The 25,128-nt window shown below is 39.1% G+C and overlaps 1 protein-coding gene across 1 annotated transcript in view; it reads left to right on the forward strand.

Annotated features, from left to right (window-relative positions):
- ANO3 (anoctamin 3) overlaps positions 1-25,128 on the forward strand; it is a 376,853-nt gene that overhangs the window by 93,185 nt on the left and 258,540 nt on the right. The window lies entirely within an intron of this gene.

Here is a 25,128-nt window from a genome sequence, read left to right on the forward strand (position 1 = left end):
GAGCCAAGTAAACTAAAACTGTTAACTATCTCAATCTCTTCACCATCCACACTGATGCTGCCAATTGGCCCAGTGGTGAGAATCCTTGTTTTCTTGATATTGATCTTCAGTCCATATTTTTTTTTTCAGAAGATAATTCAAAACTGTACCAGTTTGTTTTAAGAATTTTATTCTACTATATCCTTCCTTTCAATTTCTCATCCTTTATATGTCTCTTCTATAAAGCCATTATTAAATTTTTCCATGTGAATGTCATTACAATGCTGATGATATTATACTGTTACAGTTATTGATTCATGTACATCCCATCTTACTACTACTAGACTGGAATTACTAGACTGTAATTTACTTATGTGAAAGAAAACAAAGTGTTAGTGGAATAAAAGCACAAATTACTCCCTTCACTCCTTCTATTTCTGCTTGAAGACGCACCAGATTTTATTGAACATCAGCAATATGCTAGACACTCAGATATCATTAGTTCTAATCTTTGTGATAGGATTCTTCTTTGATTTTTTTAATTCCTTAAAATTAATTCATTTTAGAGATAGTACTAAAGGCAGAAGAGTTATTTTATAAATTAGGTAGGGAGTGAATTTGTCTTAGAAAGCTGTATTTTTCCAAAGTGACTAGGCGGACTCACATTGAACCGGCCTTATAAGATATTTAAGCTTATTATTCTTTCTTAAATAATTACCTTACCAAACAGAAAACCATTTATCACAGAGTTCCCTCTGACTTAAGGTTTAATGGAAACTGGTAGTAATTCAATCTGTCTTCTTGTTCTAATTTATTAACTTAGTATTTTATTCTTATTAATTACTCTCAAAATTAATCATATATATATATACACTTGGAATAGATAAAAAAACTAATATGAAAAACTTATTAGAAGAATTTAACAACAGTTTTGAGAACAGAAGAATTCATAAACTAGAATATGATGTAATGAAAATAATGGAAGCGAAAGAGCAGCGGGAGGGACAATTGAAGATTTCTTGCATAGTTAAGAAAAAAAGTGCTGTTAGATGCTATGAAATTGACTATGACTCATAGAGACCCCAAGAGCATGGAGTGTGGTCCTTGCTCTAACCTGTTCCATCCTCGTCATCTCTGATGCACTTGAGTCTATTGTTACTGGCACTGTGTCAACCCATGTCATTGGGGGCCTTTCTCTCTCTTGCTTACTCTATACCTAATGCGAACCCTATACTTGGACCAGGATACAGTCATCAGAACAGAGCAAGGAAACACTGCCTGGTTCAAAACTGAGAAGGGAATATGCCAGGGACGTCTCCTATCTCCATACCTTTTCAATCTAAATGCATAACAGATTATTTGGGAGGCTGGGCTCTATAAAGAGAAATGTGGCTGCAGGATTGAAGGAAGATTCATCAACAATCTACGTTATGAACAGTTCTGTTGCTGAAACTGAGGAGGATCTGAAGCGTTTGCTGCAGAAGGTCGAGGACTGCAGCTGTCAATATGGATTGAGGCTCAATATCAAGAAGACAAAGGTTCTCACCACTGGGCCAATTGGCAGCATCATGATAGATGGTGAAGAGATTAAGATTGTTAACAGCTTTAGATTGCTTGGCTCCATAATCAACACTTTTGGCACCAGCAGCCAGGAAATTAAAAGACATACTGAGATGGGAAAGTCTACTGTTAGGAACCTCTCCAAAGTACTCAGGAGCAGTGGTGTCACTCTGGATAACAGACAACAGTCTTTGCAGTCACTTGCTATACATCAGAGAGCTGGACAATGATTAGGGATGACAGAAGGAGAATTGATGCCTTTCAGCTGTGGTGTTGGAGAATAATATTGAATATACCATGGAATGCTAAGAAAAGAACAGGTTCATCCTGTTCATCAAAGTGACATCTTTGCTTGTTAACTCTTTAAAAAAAGTCTTCGACAGCAGATTTTCCCATTGCAATACCTTCTTTGAATTATTGAATGTTATTTTCATGAATAATTAGTGTTATTGAATTAAATCTGTTCTTTAAATGATTTCTAAATTCAGATAGGATATACTCAAGTTCATAGTTTGATGTTTGTAGACTTGTTTTCATTTTCCTTCCCTTCAATGTGCACTTGTATATGAGTAATTGATGGTCATTTCCACTATGGGCCCTTGACTTTGCTCTGACTGATGTTATAGCTGATATAAGTCAATCTCTAATTCTAACTGATGCAATATATTTGATTCCTTGAACACTATTGACCAAAGACTAACTGTAAAGAACAGATGAGCTCTGGTATGACACCAGGGACAACAAATAAAAAAGCAAAAGATCATTAAAAAGATAAGAAGGAAAGACCATAACGAATGTTACAAGATTCTAAAACTTACTCTAGAATGTAGAGAAACTAAAAGGGAAGGGAGAAATGAGGAAGAGAGGGTTAAACCAGGCTGCTCATTGAAGGCAAGGATTCTGAATCTTCATCTGAAATATTTTGGACATGTTGCAAGGATGGACCAGTCCTTGGAGAGGGACATCATGCTTGGGAAGGTGGACGGACAGTGCAGGAGAGAAAGATCCTCTCTGAGGTTGATTGATTGAGAGACTGGGGTAATTAGAGTAGGTGTGTCAGAGAAAGTGAAAATGGAACAGGACAGAGCAGGGTTTAGGTCTGTTGTACATAGGGTCGCTGTGAGATGTAGGTGACTCAACAGCACATAACAGCAACAACATACCTTTCTAGGCATGCTGTCCTTCTCCAAGGACTGGCCCCTCCTAAAATCATGTCCAAAACATAAGAGCAAGGAACCCCCTGGGTACACTTTCTCTAAGACATATTTGTTTGTTCTTTTGGCAGTCCATGGAGTATTTAGTACTCTTCTCCAAAATCACAACTCAAAAGTCTTCTTTCTTCTGTTATCCTTAGTCCTTATCCAATTTTCAGATGTATAGCAAGTAATTGAAAAGACTCTGGCTTGATTCAGATGCACTTTGTCTTTAAACTGATATCATTACTGCTTAACCACTTAGAGAAGTCCTTGACAGATTTGTTGTGGTTAGGTGCTGTTGATTTGTGACTCTGACTGTTAATAACCCTATTACAACAGCTTTGAATCCTGCTCTTTCTTAAATTAATTTCATCATCTCTGGCACACCTACCTCCATGACCTCAGTTACTCAGTCAACCCATCTCATCCAGGGTCTTCCTCTCTTGTGCAGTTTCCCAACCCTTCCAGGTTTGTTTTCCCTCTCCAAGAACTGGTACCTTTTTGCAAGATGGCCAAAGTATGTCAGATGGAGCTTCAACATTCTTGTTCTCAAGGAGAAGCCTGTTTTCTCTCCAGAATGGACCTATTTGTTCTCTTAGCAGTCCATGGAATATTCAATACTCTAAGACCACAACTGAAAGGCATCAGTTCTTCTATCATCTTTAGTCATTGTCCAGCTCTCTGCTGCATAGCAAGTAATTTTCAAGATGATAGCCTGGTTCAGGTACACCTTAATCTCTAACCTGACATCATTGCTCTGCAGTACTCCAAAGAGGTCCCTGACAACAGATTTTCCCAATGTAATTCATCTTTTGACTCTTTATTTATTGACTGATGGTGTTAAGAAAGATTAAATTGTTGACCATGTCAATCTTCTCTTCATTTATCATAGTGTTGCCTATTGGCCCAGTGGTGACAATTTTTCCTTCTTAATGTTCTAGTCCTTAATTTTATGCAGGGAGTATGTCAAGTCCTCTTTGTTTTCACCAAGCAAAGGTGTCATCTGCATAAGGCAGGTTGTTTACGAGTCTTCCTCTAATCCTGATGCCACATTCTTTTTCATAAAGTCCAAATTCTTGTATAATTTGCTCAACATACAGATTTAGTTAAGTGCGGAAAAAGAATTCATCCCTGCCACATATCTTTCTTGGTTTTAAACCATGCTCTACTCCCTTGCTCTGTTTAGACAACAGTTTCTTGGTCCAAGTATCTTCCCTAAAACAAGCATCATGCTTTTCTAAACAATACCCACTGCCCCTGAGTTTATGTTGAGTCATTGCTACCCTGGACGACATAAAACTGTCCAGATGGTTTTCAAGGCTGCACATTTTTGTGGAACTAGATTCCTCCGTTTTTATCTCACTGAGTGACTAGTGACTTAGAACTGTCCACATTTCAGTTAGCAACCACATTTTTAACTATTTGCAATACCAGGGATTCTTCTGTATACTCAATCATTCAAAAATAAGAGATAAGAAGAGAATACTAAAGTAGCAAGAGAAAGCAATTATTGGTATAGAAGTGATCCTTAATAAATCTACACTGAATAAAGTGACAGACTCTCAGAATCGTTGAAGAACAGAGGCAATAAAAGCAGCATATCTTCAAACCTCAAAGTATAAAAAGTTCCAAGGTGTTCCTGATCCAGGCTATGACCTCCACAATTACTTACTAGACAATTAATAAAGATGACAGAATTGATGCCTTTGAGTTGTGGTGTTGGAGAAGACTCTTGAACATATCATGAACGGCCAAGAAAACAAGTAAGTCTATCTTGGAGTGTATGAAACTAAGTTTCTCCCTGAAGACTAGGATTTTGAAGCTCTGTCTCACATACCAGGAGAGATCATCCTTGGAAAAGGATATCATGCTTGGAAGAGTGGAGGGACAGCACAGGAGAGGAAGACTTTGGTTGATATGGATTGATTGATATAATAACTGAGGCAGTAAGGGTAAGTGTGTCAAAGTCACTGAGACTGGCTAAAAACAGGGCAGACTTCAGAGCTGTTGTTCATGAGGTCACTATGAGTCGTGGGTAACTTGAGGGTACATAACAACAACAAGCCATTAAGATCCCTTGAAATTTGCATTAAGCACCCTTACTTTAACTTAGCTATCAGGGAATATTTTTAATATTATGCTATTTTAAGATCTATCTAATAAGGGATCAAATAGATAATAAAAAGTCAAAATAAAACCCACTACCATTGAGACAGTTCTCATGTAGCTACTGGTGGACTCAAACCAGTGACCTTTGGGTTAGCCCAGCAGGGTTTCTTAAATTGACAATTAGAACTTGGAAGAGAGGAACCTTAACAAAGGGTTGTTGATATTGTTGTAAGGTGCCATCAATTCGTGCACAACTAATAGTGACTCCTAATGACCCTATGAACACTAGATTTGAATTTTGTCCTATCCTGTGCAATCCTCACAAACTCAGACATACTCAAACCCATTGCTGTGGTCAGTGTCAACGCACTTGACTGTGAGCCTTTCTCTCATTCACTGTCCCTCTACCTTTTGAAACATGTCCTTCTCCAAGGAATAAATAACCTCTCCAACAACACGACAAGATAATGTGAGATGAAGCTTTATCATCTTTGCCTCCAAGGAATACTCTGGCTTCACCTTCTCCAAAATATATCTGTTTTTCCTTTTGGCAGTCCATAGAACATTCAGTACTTTCCCCCAATACCACAGCACAAAATCATCCATTCTTCTGCCATCCTTCTTCATTTCAAGTGATTGAAAAGGTCATTGTCTGAATCAGATACACCTTAGTTTTCAAACTAACATCATTGCTACTCAGTAATTTGGAGAGACTGCAGATTTCCCCAGTAATATACGTCTACTGATCTCTTGACTGTGTTACCAAGTATATTGAGTGTGGATCCAAGTAAGATGAAGTCATTTGCAGCTTCAATCTTTACACCTATCACAGTATTGCCTATAGGTAGGTCCAGAGGATTTTGTTTGTCTGTTTGTTTTTTGTTTGTTGTTTTGTTTTGTTTTTCTTGACATTGAAATGCAATCCACATTGAAGGCTATAGTCTTTGATATTCTGAAGTAAGTGCTTCAAGTCCTCACTTTCAGCAAGCAAAATTGTATCATCTGTTAATGAAGGTTACTGATGACTCTCCAATCCTTTTTGCTTAAATTTTTGTTTTATATTGATTTATTTAGAAAGTTCATATACATTGTTTTTCACACTGAATCTTTCCCATTTCCTTCATCCCTTCTTCCCTCCACCCATCAAAAATAGTGCCCATCCTCATCTTTCTGTTCCCACCCTCCCTTGGATTCTCACACTCATTCTACAATAATGGTCATACACAATATTTGTCCTCATGGGACTGAGTTAGTTCATTTAACATAATGCTCTCAAGTCCCTCCCCATGTAGGTAGTAATTTAAAAAAAAAAAATAATTTCTCCTGTGCGCTGTGTCGTAGTATTCCATCATGTGAATGTACCATAATTTCTCAATCCATTCATTCTTCTTCATAGATCCCAACATCCAAATTATTTGTACAACATATAGATTGAGTAGGTATTGAGATGGACTACAACCCTGACGCTCACACCAGGGAGGATAGAAGGAGGATTCATGCTTTTGAACTTTGGTGTTGGAGAATAGTGGTGAGGGTACCGTGGACTGCTAAGAAAATAAACAGATTCATCCTGGAGAGGGTTAAACCGGGCTGCTCCTTGGAGGCAAGGATTCTGAAACTTTGTATGACATATTTTGGTCATGTTGTAAGGAGAGACCTGTCCTTGGAGAGGGACATCATGCTTGGGAGGGTGGAGGGTCGGCACAGGAGAGGAAGGCCCTCTGGGAGGTGGATTGATTGAGTGACTGGGGTAATCGGGATGAGTGTTTCAGAGACAATGAGATTGGCACAGGACAGCAGAGTTTAGAGCTGTTGTAGATAGGGTCGCTATGAGTCGCAAGCGACTCGACGGCACGTAACAACAACAACAGTGTTCACTTGCTCTGTTTACACAGCAGCCTTTTGTGCTACATGTAGGTTTTGCCTGAGCACAACTTAGTGTTCTGGGATTCCTATTCTTCTCAATTTTAACCCAATTTGTTATAGTCCACACAGCCAAATGTCTTTGCATAGTTAATAAAGCATAAATAGACATTCTTCTGGAATTCTTTGCTTTTCTCCAGGATCCATCAGAAATCAGCAATGATATAGTGCCATGACCTCTTCTAAATCTGGCTTGAACTTCTGGCAGTTCTCTATGTACTGTGTTAGTGTTTGAATGGTCTTTAGCAGTATTTTACTTGTCTGTGAAATCAATTATATTAATGGTGAGAAACAACTCAAAAGGAGAGTGAGCATAGTTGTACAATTTGAGGAATATGCCATCCTTAACTAATTATGCTTGTAGGAAATATTAAACCTATCTCCTGTTATCCTATTCCCACATCTCCTATTTTCTAGTTTGCACAGTTATGCTGACGTCTATTCTCCTTTGAGTAACTAGAGGAGAATGGTAAGCAGTAAACCTATTTATTTGGTGTTATCTGTTTGCTCATATGGTGCTCTCATCTGTTCTCCACACAGCAGTAGATGAACTCAAAGAACTCAGCTCAGTGCTGTTGGGTCAGAACGGACCCGTAGCTGACTCTGGCAGGTTTCCAGAAGTTGTAATTCGAACTAGAGAAGATTGTTGATCTTTCTCTTACAGAGCAGCTGGTGGATTCAAACAGCCTGCTTTGATTTGACAGCCCTTTACCACTAAATGACTAGAACTCACAACAGAACATACTGCTGATTAGAAACAGGATCTTGTCACTTCACCTTATACTTTAAGAACTTACAGTGGCTCGCCATTCCTTCTAAGCTTAAATCTTCCAGAGGCTGTACCAAGCCTTTCATATCGGGTCCCTAATTTCCTCTGCAGCCCCATCTCTCTTTTGCCTACTCTATCCCACCCCCTCCTGCTCTGTTTTGCTGGAGGTTTCTGCGGTGCTTTCCCTCACCTTCAGAGGTTTCTACACAATCTTACATTTCTGTGGAAAGCTCTTCCCTCTTCCTTTTCATCTGGACATCTCCTATATATTCTTCAAGTCCCAGCTTAGATGTTGCTTCTTCATCTCCACAATCCTCATTTTTCAGCCTTGATACCTGGCCCTTTCTATAAGCTGTGGAAGCTTTGTCCACTTCTTCTCTCATAGCGCTTCTGACACTTGAATAAGCATGAACCCTTAGAGAATTCTGAGCTCCTGTTTACTTACCCTGAAGAAGGATTAATGCAATATCTAACACATGATAACCAATTTAACAACTACATGACATATTTAAATTAAAGATACTAGGGTTCATGGGGGGTTGTATTTTTTGGGGGTGATTAATTAAGAAATGGAAACAATCTCAAGTCAGTTAATATAGCCTTGAGGAATGCATGTAGAATTTGTTAGATCCATCCCAGAATTCCTTGAGAAAATATATCATGCTAGAAAAAATAAATTATCAGTAAAAGAGAATGACCCTCAGTGGTATGGATTAACCGTGACAGCAACAGTGGACTAGAGTTGAGTCCAGATAATGAGGATGACACAATATAGGGTTAGGTTTGATCTGTGGTTCAAGGGGTTACTATGAGTTGTAGTTGGCTCAACAGCATCTAACAATAGCAATCCTAGCATACTATGGTCAACTTTGACTCCTTACTTCTACCATATATACTCATTGACCTGATGCTGGAAAGTGGAAGTTACATAAATCATACTGGTACATTATCTGCTGTATAAATTAGAAATTTAAGTGCTAATATATTTTCTTGCAATAACTCATTTTCTCTAAAGCCAAAATAATTATTTAAAAAATAATTAATTTCAACTACTTTACTGACTTTTTGACTGTGTGGATCATAACAAACTTTGGCTGACTCTGAGAAGAATGGGAATCCCAGAACACTTGATCGTGCTAATGCAAAACCTATACTTGGACCAGTAGGCAGTCGTCAGAACAGAGCAAGGGAACACTGCATGGTTCAGAATTGGGAAGGGTGTACACCAGGGATGCGTCCTATCTCCATACCTTTTCAGCCTGTATATGGAACAGATTATCTGGGAGGCTGGGCTCTATGAGGAGAAATGTGGGGTCAATATTGGTGGAAGATCTATCAACAATCTGCGTTATGCAGATGACACAACCCTGCTCACTGAAACTAAGGAGGACCTGAAGCACTTGCTGCAGAGGGTCAAGGACTGCAGCTCCAATATGGATTGAGGCTCACTGTCAAGAAGACAAAGATTCTCACCACTGGACCAATTGGCAGCATCAGGATGGATGGTGAAGAGATTGAGATTGTACACAGCTTTAGTTTGCTTGGCTCCACAGTCAACACTCTTGGTACCAGCAGCCAGGAAATTAAAAGGCACATTGCCATGGGAAAGTCTGCTGTTAGGGACCCCTCCAAAGTACTGAAGAGCAATGTTGTCTCTCTGGAGACTAAGGTGCTTCTGATACAGATCATGGTCTTTGCAATCACTTGTTATGCATCAGAGAGTTCGACAATGACTAAGGAGGATAGAAGGAGAATTGATGCCTTTGAGCTGTGATGCTGGAGAAGAGTATTGAGAATACCATGGACTACTAGAAAAACAAACCGATTCATCCTGGAAAGGGTTAAATTGGGTGGCTCCTTGGAGGCAAGGATTCTGAGGCTCCGTCTAACATACTTTGGACATGTTGTGAGGAGAGACCGGTCCTTGGAGAAGGACATCATGCTTGGGAGGGTGGAGGGAAGATGCAGGAGGGGAAGGCCCTCTATGAGGTGGATTGATTCAGTGGCTGGGATAATGGGGATGGGTGTATCGGAGACAGTGTGATTGGCACAGGACAGAGCAGTTAAGGGCTGTTGTACATAGGGTCACTATGAGTCGCAAGCGACTCGATGGCACATAACAACAAACAACAACAAACTTTTCTGACACCAGATTACTTTCTTATAAGTATACCATCACTGTTTAGTATGCTCTGTTGTTTGTTGTTGTGTACCATCAATCTGGAGCAGACCCATAGCTGACCCTCCTGTGGGTTTTCAGAGGTAGTTAGTCACAAGGGAAGAGATTGTCCTTCCTTCTCCCTCAGAGCAGTTGCTGGCTTCAAATTGTATATCTTCAGGATTGCCGCGCAGCTTCTTGCCATTTGGCCACCAGAGCTCCCTATAGTATACCTGGAGAGATAATTAATTGTTTTTCTGTATAGAGTCGACAAGACCTCCTGGAGGACACTTGGATTTAAGGCCAAGCCCTTATCTCCATTTTGGAGACTGGATAATGTGACTGAATTCTGTAAGAATGGCTTGTTTTGGTTGAGTGTTATTGTGCAATGTTTGGTTGTTTTGGGTTTTTGTTGTGGTGGTTTTATTTTCTTTTATTTAAGCCTCTTGTTTGGAATCAACAAAGACCACCTGGAGGGCCCTTGTATTTAAAAATCAGGCCGAGGGATTATATTTTAATCCCTTGTTGCTATATTTTGGAGGAACATTCTTTTAAGTTGTACAGCACTTTTCTGTCAATTTGCTGTGCTGAGGTAACCTGGGTTTGCTGTGATGCTGAACCTTGTACGACTGGGGCCTCAAATGCCATAATGGCTGCCCATGGTGGACAGTGTTTGGTGGGGCTCCCAGTTTTAAGACAGGTTGGGAAGCAGGAGTGGCATCCACTTCCTAAACAACAGAACTCTGGAAACTCTATGAACTTGGAGAAACGATGGTTATAGAAAGGCCTCAAATCTTCTGTTCATAGAGTCACTGTGAGTTGCGCTCGGCTCCACAGCAATCAACAACATATGAGTGGATATAAGTGATGTGTCATCTTATTTTTCTTACAATAAAATTACATAATATATAATTAGGATAAAATTTCTTTATAGACAAGGCAAGCAACTACATGTTCATTTTCAATTTTGTTTGGTAATTACCTGTAACCCAGTAATGAGGACAGAGACAACAGTTCATTCCTACATGATTTGAAGTTTCTGAAGTTCAGATACAGAATTTTTTTTGTCATTTTGGCAATATATGATATTTCATGAATGCCTAGGATAAAATGTAAAGAGAAAAGTTGCTTGACTTTTATAAATGCAATACAACTGAAATGGAAAGTATTAAGTATACAGGCATTTCTCAAAATTCCCTTGGTGAATATTTACTGAGTATGCATTTAGTAAACCTGTTTGCTGTGCTGAGGTAGACTGGGTTTGCTGTGATGCTGAGCCTGTGCCATTGGGATTTCAAACACCATAATGGTTTACCCATGTGGACAATGTTCGGTGGAGCTCCCAGTTGGAAGGCTAGTTGGGAAGCAGGGGTGACATCTACTTCCTAAACCACATGCCTCTGGAAACTCTATGAACTTGGAGAAATTTATAGAAAGGCTTTAGGTCTTTTGTTCATGGAGTCACTATGAGTTGTGCTCAACTCTATGGCAATCAACAACAACAACATTGAATACTTACTATGTCAAGAGTTACTTCAGCATCTTATAATTGTGAACAAGCCTTGTTTTCTGCCTTCCTAATATTTATCATATATAAAGGAACACAGATAAAAAAGTCAATTACAGAGAAGTTAATTTAATTAGTATTAGAATACAAGGAAGGACCAGTCCTTGAAGAGGGACATCATGCTTACTTAGGAGGGTGGAGCCACAGTACAAGAGAGGAAAACCCTGAATGAGATGGATTGAGCCAATGATTGTCTGGGGTAATGAAGGTATTTGTGTCAGAGATAATAAGTTTGGCTGGGGACAGAGCAGGATTCAGAAGTGTTGTACACAGGGTCGCTATGAGTCACAAGTGACTGAATAGTACATAACAATAGGAACAACATTGGAATGCATGTTACTTTTTGTTGAGACCATGTAAACCAAACCCTAGTTGGAGCCAAATCAGAAAATATATCCTGAATACTTAGATATTGCTGCATTCCTCTGTAATATCAAGGAGTTGGTATAATGAGCAGAGTATAGCACAATGGATTTTAACAGATGCTAACAGTTGAATATCGTCATTTTTATAGGAACTGAAAAGAGATGATGTGGTTTGGCAGCATTCCAAAATTTAATTGTAGAAATAAGACCTTATATTTAGAGAATAAAGTGTTTAATAATAAAAGTGAAACCTGTCTGCAAATATTTGAAGAGCTCTTACATGTGAGTTTTTAGAAAGTATAACAAGGACCAGTGCTAGGAGCCATAAAAAGAAATGTATGCTGTACAGAAAGAATTTTTTTCTTTTTTCTTTTCTGGAACTCCCTGTGTGGAGTAGGCTGCCCTAAGGGAAACCATTGACAGTTTTAAGCAGAAGTCTGACATCAACTAAGCAGAACGGTAGAGCAATATCAGTCAAAACTTCTGTTGAGCACCCAATGCAATCAGGATACCACTTAATATTAGACATAGGTAGTGCAACGATGAATGAATATTTTAAAAAAATGTGAACTGAAGAAAAATGTGAACTGGAGGAGGGATAAGGAGAGGGGGTAAAATATGCAACGTTCAATGAATGAATGAAAATCTAACTTCTCTGTAAATGTTCATTAAAATCACAATTAAAATAAATATTATTTAAAAATTGTCTTTTCTTATAACTTTTCAAGATGAAGAGGTAGATGAATTCTAGTTGATTCTGAAAATTGGAGAAGTAGGAGTCTATAATAGACATCAAATGTTTTTTTCCACTTATCTTAAATTTTTAATATAGTATTTGTCCACAAACATATAAAATTTAAAGATTAGTCATTCCACAAAGTAAAATATTTATATAGAGAAAAGCTTTTTTGTAAGAATTCCACAAGCTTTGGAGAAATAAAATAAAGCATTGATTATCAGTTTATCTATTTAGGTGCCCTGTGACAGCTTAAAGAGATCATTTGAAAATGTTTTCAGCCCATTACCAGAAGATAAATAATGATATAACTAAGGTCATTTTCAAATGTATATGTAAATTATTGTTGTTGTTGTTGTGAACTGTAGAATCGGAAGTAACCCATAGCTGACCCTCTAGTGGGTTTTCTGAGACAGTTAATAACACAGGAGGAGATTGCCTATCCTCCTGCAGAGCAGCTGGTGGCCTCGAACCATGTGCTTCAAGATTGCAATGCAGCTTCTTACCAGTAGGCCGTCAGAGTAAACAGTCTACACAATGCCTAACACACAGAAAGACCTCAAAGGCTGTTGTTGGTGTTGTTAAGTGCCATCGAGTTGTAGACGACTCATAGTGACCCTATGAATGAAAGACCTGAACACTTGTATAACTTTCATCATTTCTCCAAGTTCATGGAATTTCTGCAGAAAAGCTATTTCAGAAATGGATACCAAGCTAGTTTTAATCGGGGAGCTCCACCAAACACTGTCGACCATGGGTAACCATTATCCTATTTGACATATCAGAGTCTGTAGACATCATCAAAATAATAATGACTAAACAAAAATGTCTGTGGTTGTTATGTACTGTGGAGTCACAACAAATTCATAACTGATTATCCAGAGGGTTTTCAGAAGCAGTAAATTACACAGGAGGAGATGGGCCATCTTCCTTTCCCCAAGCTGCTGGTGGACTCAAACAGAGTACCTTTGGTTAACAGTAAAATTCTTTACCACAAAGCCACCATTAAACTGTAGAAGGTATTTTTTCTCTGAATTAAACTTCTTTCTAAAGATATATATATATATATATATACACACATATATATATATTATTTTTTCTTATACATATATATATATATATATATAGTTGTTGATTGCCTTCGAGTTGAGCATGACTCATAGCGACCCTAGAAAAAAAGGGCCTGCAGCCACTCTACAACTATCGACATTTATCAAATTCAGTTTCAAAAAATATGTTGTTTAAGAAGTGGATGCCACTCTTGCTTCCATTACGTATGTATGTATGTTGTATGTATGTATATACATGTATATATATGTGTGTATACATATTTTATATATATATGTATATATATATGGAATAAAAGAGTTTTCACTAATTTTTGGAAATGGCTGTTTGGCCAGTCATCATCATTTTCCCAGATTCTAGAGGTCTTTTTAAAAGAGATCCACAAGACATAGAGGCTTTTAAGTATGTGCCTTCCAATTAGAATAGTCAGACACTTTTGTCTCATCTTGTGGTCTCATGGTGGCCATGAACTATATTTACCTGCAGTGCTGAGTTCTGCATTAGTGCTACCTTACCCATGGTGATTATAACAGTTGGAGGAGAAAATAAAGGAAACTTAGTCTCATTTAGTCACAGTCATTTGAGAAATCTTGGCCCAGTCTATAGAGAATTGCATCTCCTAGCTGCTCTATGGGAGAAAAAACAATCTCCTCAGGCCATTGCTGTTGTTGTTGTTATGTGCCATCAAGTCACCTGAGACTCATATCGACCCTATGGACAACAACCCTAAACCCTGCTCTGTCCTGAACCAATCTTACTGTCTGTGACAAACCTGTCCCCATTACCCCAGTCACTGAATCAGTCCACCTCATAGAGGATCTTCCCCTTTTGTGCTGTCCCTCCACCCTCCCAAGCATCATGTCCCTCTCCAAGGACTGGTCCCTCCTTGCAACATGTCCAAAATATGTCAAATGAAGCTTCAGATTTCTTCCTTCCAAGGAGCAGCCTGGTTTAACCCTTTTCAGGATGAACTTGTTTGTTTTCTTAGCAGTACATGGTATATTCAATACTCTTCTCCAACACCACAGATCAAAGGCTTAATTCTCCTTCTATCTTCCTTAGTCATTGTTCAGCTTTCTGATACATAGCAAGTGATTGCAAAGACCATGGTCTGTATCAGGCTCACCTTAGTCTCCAGAGTGACACCACTGCTCTTCAGTACTTTGGAGAGGTCCCTGACAGCTACTTTCCCTCACAAAGGGTCTTTTAATTCCCTGGCTACTGGTGCCCAGAGTGTTGACTGTGGAGCCAAACAAATGAAAGCTGTTAACGGTCTCAATCTCTTCACCATCCATCCTGATGCTGCCAATTGGCCCGGTGGTGAGAATCTTTGTCTTCTTGATATTGAGCCTCAATTCACATTGAAGGTCATAATTCTAGGTCATTACAGTCTAGAAAACCCAAGGGAAGGTCATCCTCTAGTTAGTTCCAGTTATCTAGCATATAGTTTAAGGTTGTGTTGTTTTGTTTTTAAAATCATCCTTAAACATCTTTTCCATTGGTACTACACTGCAGGAATTAAAGATAATAACTAAGCATTTACAGAATGTTATTGAAATTGTTTTTATAAAACTGTATGTAAAGACAGTGTGAAACACAATATATACGGACTTTGTAAGCCAATCAATTAAAAAAAAAAAAAGAAGAAAAGGAAAATATACGAGGCATTTTGGAAAAGCTATTATTAAAATGAGACCTCTAGTGGTAAGGAGCTAAATTGCCATCCCAAATACTCCTGGTTCTGCCTCCGAAAACCCATTAGAGGGTCAGCTGTGAGTCACTTCTAACTCAGCAGTCCACAACAACATTATTTAAATATGGATTGGATATATTTTTTTAGAATTGTCTACTTTTTAATATTTCAGTATAATGACTCACCGGCGTTTTCACAGCAGGTATTTCTGTAGGAAATATTATTCTTACACCCAAGAGAGTGTGGAAATTATCGAACAATATCATTGATATCACATGCAAGCAAGATTCTGCTGAAGATTATTTAAAAACGACTGGAACAACACCTCAACAGAGAAGTGCCAGAAGTCCAGGCAGGGCTTAGAAGGGTTTGTGGTACTGAGGATATTGTAGCTAATGTTAGAGGGATCTTAGCTGAAAGTAGGGAGTACCAAAGGAATGTCTGTCTGTGTTTCATTGATGATACAAATGCATTTGACTGTGTGGATCGTAACAAACTGTGGCTGACTCTGAGAAGAATGGGAATCCCAGAACACTTGATCATGCTAATGTGAAACCTATACTTGGAACAGGAGGGAGTCATCTGAACAAAGCAAGGAAACTGCATGGTTCAAAATTGAGAAGGGTGTACACCAGGGATGTTTCCTATCTTCATACCTTTTCAACCTATACGCAGAACAGATTATCCAGGAGTCTGGGCTCTATGAGAAGTGTGGTGTTAGGATTGGTGGACAATCTGCATTATATAGATGGTGTAACCTTACTTGCTGAAACTGAGGAGGACCTGAAGCGCTTGCTGCAGAAGGTCAAGGACTGCAGCCTCCAATATGGATTGAGGCTCAATCAAGAAGACAAAGATTCTCACCACTGGGACTATTGGCAACATCAGGATGGATGGTGACGATTGTGATTGTTAACAACTTTAGTTTGTTTGGACAATGACTAGGGAAGATAGAAGGAGAATTGATGCCTTTGAGCTGTGGTGCTGGAAAAGAGTATTGAATATGCATGAACTGCTAAGAAAACAAACAGGTTCATCCTGGAGAGGGTTAAACCAGGCTGCTCCTTGGAGGCAAGGATTCTGAGGCTTCGTCTGACATACTTTAGGCATATTGCAAGGAGGTACCAGTCCTTGGAGAAAGACGTCATGCTTGGGAGGGTGAAGAGACAATGCAGGAGAGGAAGACTCTCTGTGAGGTGGATTGATTCAGTGACAAGGTGATTAATGATGGAATTATACAATTTGACGAGGGGTTGCAAGAAGCTCGAAGAATCTGGTCTGGAAAACAACATATTCAAATTTTGTAAATAAATTTGTATAATAAAATAAAAAAGTCACCTTGCAGATAATTAGTGGAAAATTTATTATTAATGATATTAACATAATATTTAAGACTAATAATAGTAAGGATATACTATCTTATTTTTAAAAATGTAGCAAAGCAAACAAGACATCAGTTGCTATAGATTCCCGAGTATGTGTGCCCTACGTGTCAGGTAAAACTATGTGCCAGTGACTTTGAAATAGCTGAGTTTTTTTGCTAATCTATCACCAGACTTTCTATTGAACTAACGCTGGAGATGACTGAACAGCCAACCTTTTTGTTGGCAGCCAAGTGTTTAGCTGAACTACCAGGATACACTGTATTATGTGTGTTTAACTGTATTACCAGGATCACCTCAATACATATCCCTTATCTTTAAGAACTAAAGAACATTGTAAAATACCATGGTAACAACTGAAAATTTCCAACCCTGACCTAGTTAAGAAAAATATCCTGAATAAATTCTACTTTAGTTTTGTGGTCAGCACCCCCCCACACACGCACACACCATATCCCATATTAGTAAAATTGTTTTCCCCATTCTTAGGCTTTTGAAATGAGCTTTCAATTATGAAATATAAAACTATGTTCAAAAACAGATGTAGAAGTTTCCAGCATTTGGCACAGCATAGTGAAACCCACAAGTAAGAACAAACAGCAGCAGGTGGCAAGAAGTGGGAAGTTCCATGGTTACAAATGTTCACAGCAGACTAAAAATATAGAACAGGTTGTGCCCTGAGACAGTAGGTTAGATCTACTGCAATGTATTTGGGTTCAAGTCCCATGACTCAATAACACTATTGCTTCTAATAATTACTGGTCACTACAAATAACATTGTATGACTGGCAGAGATTTTATCAGTTTATTAGTTTTGGGGTTCCCCCCTCACAAGCTTTCCTAGACTTGTTTATATATGTATGTATATAGTCCATATTTATAGAGTCTGAGAACCTCCACTCTTCAGAAATAGGGAACACTTCCAGATTTCTGCATTGGGTCTATGTAGCTAGGCCAAAATCCAAAAAGCATTTTTTTATTTCCTCAAAATGGAACAGCCTGCATTGCTCTTGCACATTCCTCTTGGCAAAACTGTTCAGTATCATAGCTTTGCAGGTTTTTTTCCCCCCAGAAGCACTGTAACACTTTAAATGTTACAGCCTGCACTGCATCCCAAAAGCACATGGTTCAAGTCTACCAGCTGCCCGGCGGGAGTATAGGGAATCTCCTGTGCTATTTACTGCCTTTGAAAACCCACCAGAGGGTCTGCTATGAGTACGTTCTGACTTGACGGCATACAACAATCTAAAACCCAAGAGAACTCCGGTGGCCAAGTGGTAAGGAATTGCACTGTCAATTCAAAGGCAGACAGTTCAAATTCCCCAGCTGCTCTGAGGATGAAACATAGGCAATTTTGTCCCTTACGGTTTGTACCTTCTAAAAATTTGCTGAAGGGTCAGCTTTGAGTCAGTTTTGACTCGACAACACATTATATCAACAACAACAATCTAAACTCAAGGTGAAGTTGGTACCCATCAGAGCAAGTTGGAGGAATACAGCAATGGAGAAACAGGCGTGAACTTGTTCCGTCATTGCTGTCCATCTAGCATGCACAGCTGTGTGGCTGAACAGAGAGGGGTTGCTGGATTGAGGACCAGGGAGCCATGAAGACCCCTGGCTCGTTGACTTAGCCCCATATTGGGGATAGGACTGTGCAGGGGGAAGTGTGGACTTTTGAGCTTGCAGCTGATGCCAATTAGATGCCACAGATGGCTGGCGATGAGTGAACCAGAACCCAATCAGGTGGATGAAGAGAAGATGATGCCCGCTGTGAACTAGGGTTGGTTGCTGCAACCAGACGGCTCACTCTGCGTTGAATTTTGCTTGTGGATGCGGACGTTCAAAGTTTTCATGTTGAACAGGGGATTCTTCAGCAAAAGGGACATGCTTATTCCCTCGAAGTATTGGTTTGACAGAGATGGGCAAAACAGAACTAGGCTATCTAAAAGGGGTGTATTAGGGCATGAGGCATGAAGTAGTTGGCTTATATACTTTCATGAATGTAGTTATTAATGTTTGTAAAGGGGAAATACACAACATACATGAGCAAATATAATGTAAATGAGAGATTACATTAAACACAATGCCCCCACACAAAGTATGATGATGAGAATCATAAAAACATTGATAAAAAAGGAAAAGATTTTTTTTTACCAGTAATAATGTTTGAGCTCAATTTTGAATGACAGAAATTTTCACAGCAAAGAGAAAAAATAATGGGGAAGATGTAGATGGATGGACTGTTATTGTTACTAGGTACATCATGCTTGGGAGGGTGGAGGGACAGCTTAGGAGGGGAAGACCCTCTATGAGGTGGATTGATTCAGTGACTGGGGTAACTGGGATGGGTGTGTTAGAGGCAGTGAGATTGGCACAGGGTAGAGCAGGGTTTAGGGCTGTTTAGGCTGTTTATGTGCGACTTGATGGCACACAACAACAACAACAACCACCATCCAGTTGAATATGGCTCATAAACAGACCTGAACCCTGCCCTATTCTGTAACATCTTTATAATTTCTGATATCTAGTACTCTTTATAAGATATCCAGTACTACAACTTTGAGCACTACATCTCAAAGACATCAACTCTGTCATCCTTATTTATTGTCCAGCTCTCTGATGCTTAGCAAGTGATTGAGATAACTGGCCTGAATCAGGTTCACCTTAGTCTTCAAACTGACATCACTGCTCTTCAGTACTTGGGAGAGGACCCTGACAAGAGACTTGCCCAATGCAAACATCTTGATTGTGGATCAAATCAAGATTAAATCATTGATAGTTTCAGGTCCTTTCTTCATCTATCATGATGTGACTTTTGTTCCTAGGGTGAGGACCTTTGTTTTCTTGATGTTGAGATATAATCCATTCTGAAGGATGTATGTCGTCTTTGATGTTCTGTAGCAAATGTTTCAAGTTCTTCCCACATTTAGCAAGCAATGTTATGTCTTCTGCTTAATGCAAGTTGTTAATGACTCTTTCTCCAATCCTGATGCCTCATTCTTCTTTATGGAGCCCAGCTTAATGAATTATTTCCTTAACATAAATATTAAATAGGTATGGAGAAAAGATACATCCCTAATACACATTCTCCTGGATTTTAAACCATGCAATAATATTCCCTTGTGTTGGCAATCCAAAAAAGTACACAGTTCAAATTGACCAGCTGCTTAACAGGAGAAAAATAGGCAATTTCCTCCCATGAGATTAACTGCCTCTGAAAACCTACTGGAGGGTCAGCTGTGGGTTGGTTCAGACTAGGGACACAGCAACAGCTACATCGAGAAGTATATGTTCATGTTCTTTGAAGTATATTATCCTTTTCTCTAACTAAGCTTAGAGATCATGAGAGTTGCTGAGGTTTGACTAAACTCTTTGCTCATCACATTTGGGATTTCCTGCCTATTTTTGTGTGTGGGATGTTTACACTAAGAAACCATGGTAAAGAACTACTCGGAATTATGGCTTTTGAGAGCCCAGGGAACATTCTAAAAAGATTATAGGCTTTGAATTTCAGAAACTCTACATTTGAAGTTCAGTCTGACAGTTGTTAGATTTGTCCAATTATGTGTCAGCCTTGTCCTTGAGTAAGTCCATTTTTTAGTCTCCCAGTTTTACTTTATAGTTTTACTATGAGACAAGTATAGTTTAACCATGTGGTACAGATTTTGGCAACTGTAATTTTTTAAGAAAGGATGTGAGAGAGACTGTTGTAAAGTCAAGGCTAAATCCGTAACCCTTCAATAGAGAACTAGAACTAATACTTTACTCCCACCTGGACTGCAGTAATAGCTGCCTCACGCCTTCTCCTGTCAGCTCGTAGACTGCAGCCAAACAGATTTATTGTTTCTATTCTGGTTTCTCAAATACACTGCATGAAGGATAGGGTGAAAAACAATGTGTACACATTTTGTATTCACATCAATGTAAAATAATTTCAAAAAATACACTGCAATCAATCTTAACTCAAAACTTTCACATAGGTTACCTGTCATCTTTGCCATGAAGCAATTCATGCCACTCATATGCACAAAAACACCAAGAGAAACATCAATATTTTCCACCTTTCTTTTGGTCTAATTTACCACTTTTCCAGGTACAGCTTCCCTAACTCCTTCTCAAAATTGGTCTTCTTTTATTTTCGCCAGTATAAATGACCCTATTTATATTTTAGTGATGATGTTGTTGTTATGTGCTATCAAGTTGCCTGCAACTCATAGTGACCTTATGTACAACAGCCCTAAAATATGTTCTATCACTTGCCAATCATATTGTCTCTGACACACCTACCCCATTACCCAAGTGATGGAATCAAACCACCTCATAGAGAAACTTCCTCTCCTGTACTGTCCCTCCATCCTTCCAAGCATAACGTCCCTCTCCAAGGACTGATCCCACCTTGCGACATGTCCCAAGTATGTCAGATGAAGCTTCAGATTCCTTGCTCCAAGGAGCAGCCTGGTTTCACCCTCTCTAGGACAAACATGTGTTTTCCTAGCAGTCCATGGTATATCCATTACTCTTCTCCAGCACCACAGCTCAAAGGTATCAATTTTCTTTCTATCATCCTTAGTCATTGTCCACCTTTCAGATGCATAACAAGTAATTGCAAAGACCATGGTATGTATCAGACATACCTTAGTCTCCAGACTGACATTGTTGCTCTTCAGTACTTTGAAGAGGTCTCTGACCGCAGACTTTCCCAATGCAATTTGTCTTTTAAATTCTTGGCTGCTCCTCGTACCAAGAGTGTTGATTGTAGACCCATCAAACTGAAGCTGTCAACAATCTCAATCTCTTCTCCATCTATCATGATGCTGCCAGTTGGCCCAGTGGTGAGAATCTTTGTTTTCTTGATATTTAGCTTCAATCCATAGTGAAGGTAGTGATACTTGAAATAATTTCTGTCCATATTTTTCTATGTGTGTTTACTTGGTATCTGATTTTCCACTAGTAAGTTCCATGAAAAGATTCTCACCACTGGGCCAACTGGCAGCATCAGTTTGGATGGTGAAGAGATTGAGGATAGTTAATAGTTTTAGTTTACTTGGTTCCACAGTCAACACTCTTGGTAACAGCAGCCAGGAAATCAGGAGACTAATTGCATTGGGAAAGTCAGCTGTGAGGGACCTCTCAAGAGTACTGAAGAGCAATGACGTCAGGCTGGAGACTAAGGTGTGCCTGATCCAGGGTATAGTCTTCGCAATTATGTGCTATGTCGGAGAGTTAGGCAGTGAGTAGGGATGATAGAAAGAGAATTGATGCCTTTGAGTTGTGGTGCTGGAGAAGAGTGTTGAATATCCCATGGACTGCTCGGAAAACAAACAGGTTTGTCCTGGAGAGGGTGAAGCTGGAATGCTCCTTGGAGTCAAGGATTCTGAAGCTTTGGGCATGTTGCAAGGAGGGACTGGTCCTTGGCGAAGGCCATCATGTTTGGGAGAGTGGAGGGCCGGCACAGGAGAGGAAGACCCTCAATGAGATGGATGGATTCTGTGAGTGCAGTGGTGGGAATGAGTGTATTTGAGACAGCTAGGTTGGCACAGGACAGAATGGCATTTAGGGCTCTTGCATGTAGGGTTGCTATGAGTCACAAGTGACTTGATGGCACATAACAACAACAACAAGTTCCATGAAGATAGAGATTACATGTCTGCGTTGCTCATGAGAAGACAGTATTAGCATACTGCCTGCAGGAAACCTATGCTCAATTAATATATGTTAAATGAGTTGGATACAAGAATGAACAAATTATAGAAAATGCTGCCATTGTTGGAAAACATAATTTTATTAGTGGTAATTTCACTTGTAATTTAGTAACATGAGAGAAGAAAATGCAGAAATCGTTGCTTCTTGAAGCTCCCTGGGACCTCTCCAGTAAAGAGTATTTTAGTATGTCCTTCATGGTACTTCTTAGAGACTCAATGCATGTTAAGAGCATTTCACGCTCCATCCAAAAATCGCTACCAACTTTCACCATTTTCCTTTTAAGCACCTTTTCTTTCTTCTCCAAAAGAATATTTACTTTTAGTCCTGTGTTCTGCCAGATCAAAGGCTATTCTCAGCAAGAACCCAGCAATAGAAGGCTGTGCATTTACTACAAAGAAATGCCATCATGGAAATAAATAACTGACTTAAATAGCATAGATGAAAGTGACCTGTTAAGCAAATGAAAGCAAGCCATGATGATGTGACGCAAAGCTGAATATTTCACAAATGATGAGAAATAACCTGAAATTGGGAAAAGAAAATGGGACACAGTAGAGAAATAATCAAATGATAGCAACTGAAAGCTGGTTTGTATTGTTTTTTATTTCCTTAAGCTAGAAATATGAAGGAGAAGAAAGTGAAATCTGCAGAGTGAGGAGAGATGGAATGTCTAAGAGACATTAGGCTCTGGAAACAAGAGCCCTCAGTGGAAAGAGCTATAAAGGGCACAGTGCAGTGTCAACAGTGGGAGATGTGGGAAAGCGCCAGATTTTAGTGAGAGCATGAAGGGATCATCTGCGGAAAGCTGAGCGGGACAGTCAGTGAGTTTTCTCACGTGAGATGTGAGTTCTAGGAACATCTGGATGGGATGCGCTGTGAGAAAGAATAATGGATGACCATTATTGATACCATAATGGATACCATAATAACTGATATTAGAGGGCTGGATGAAGACAGGCGAATGTAGCCATTCTTTGCTGGAGTGTACAGTGTAGTTGGAGACTTCAGTGTCCTGTCTATTCTAGTTGTTGTTAGGTTTTGTCCAGTTGACTTGGACTCACTTTGGTCCTACGAACAACAGATCTGAACCTCTCCTGCACCATCGTTACCGTCTCTGATTTGCTTGAACCTGTTGTTACAGTTACTGTGTCAATACATCCACTTGAGGTTCATCGTCTTTTTCATGGAGCCTCTACCTTTCTCAGCATAGTGTCTTTTCCCAAGGACTGGCCCGTCCTGTCAAAGTATGCAAAGTTTGTAAGACCACGCTTTGTCATCATTGTCTCTAGGGAGCATCCTCACTCCACATCCCCCAAGAATTCTTCTTTTGGCAGAGGCGTGGAATTATCAGTACTCTTCTCAACACCACATTTCAAAGACATGGGTTATTTTTCTGTCATCCTTACTCATTGTTAACTTTCAGAAGAATAGGAAGCAACTGAAAAAAAAGAAAAAAAAAACAACAAACCAAAACAAAGTAAGATAAAGAAACAACCTATGGCTTGGATCAAGCACATCTTATTCTTTAAACTGACATCCTTGTTCCTTAATCCTTTGAAGAGGTTTTTGACAGCAGATTTTCCCCAATATAACTTGTTTGTTTGTTTGTTTCTCGGCAGCTGTTACTATGGGTGTGGATTGTTGACAGCTTCAGTCTTTTTTCCATCTATCATCATGCAGTATTCTAGACTGCTAGCACATGAGCTTTCTGTATGAAGAGAAGAGTCTTTTATATGAAGCATAAATATGATTTTTTTTTCTTGACACACAAGGCTGGAATGTTTTAAGACTATCTGCTACCATATATTCAAGCCTCTTTGTTACTATATTACGAATATAAAATATGTTTGAAGCTAGAATAGTGTGTAAACAGAAGAACTCTAGTGATTTATAATGATTTTAAAAATTTGTGCATTATGATCCATTGCTGTAAAAATGATTCTGATTCATGTGTACAGTTTTCAAGGTTGTAACCCAACAGAATCATGATAGATTGTGATGATATTGAGGTTGTTAACAGCTTCAGTTTGCTTGGTTCCACAGTCAACACTCTTGGTACCAGCAGCCAGGAAATCAGGAGATGAATTACATTGGCTAAGTCAGCTGTCAAAGACTTCTTCAAAGTACTGAAGAACAATGATGTCAGTTGGGAGACTAAGGTGTGCCTGATCCAGGCCATGGACTTTGCAATTACTTGCTATATGTCAGAAAGCTGGACAATGACGAGGGATAATAGAAGGAGAATTACAGCCTTTGAGCTGTGGTGCTGGAGAAGAGTATTGAATATATCATGAACTGCTAGGAAAACAAACAGGTTTATCTTAGAGAGGGTGAGACCAGGATGCTCCTTGAAGGAAAGGATTCTGAAACTTCGTATGACAAACTTTGGACATTTTGTAAGGCAGAGCCAGTCCTTGGAAAGGGACGTCATGCTTTGAAGGGTGGAGGGACAGTGCAGGGGAGAAAGACTCTCAGTGAGATGGATTGATTCAGTGACTGGGGTAATAGGCTAGGTGTGTCAGAGTCAATAACATTGGCATGGGATAGAGCATGGTTTAGGGCTGTTGTATGTAGGGTCACTATGAGTCACAGGAAACTCGACAGCATATAAGAACAGCAAACCAGCAGAATGCTAGGTGATCATCTAAGATGTTTCTGAAAGGAATTTAAATGCCAATTTTTAGCTTTAAGCATTTGTGCTATACAGGTAGTCTGTGCATGCAATACATTTTGTTGATCGTATTTCTTGGAAAAGCCTGAATGGATTAGTTTAACCAAGGTATTAATCATAATAATAACTTCCCTAAATTTTGGATGACCTGAAAAAGAAATTTCCCAAATTGGTATATGTTTTTTGTTGTATATATTCTCAACAACAAAAAGAAAAATACATTATTTTTAAAAATTAATTTACTAGAGA

Source organism: Elephantulus edwardii, unplaced genomic scaffold, assembly GCF_000299155.1.
Source record: "Elephantulus edwardii isolate Elephantulus edwardi_28Jun2011 unplaced genomic scaffold, EleEdw1.0 scaffold00029, whole genome shotgun sequence".
Lineage (NCBI taxonomy): Eukaryota > Metazoa > Chordata > Mammalia > Macroscelidea > Macroscelididae > Elephantulus > Elephantulus edwardii.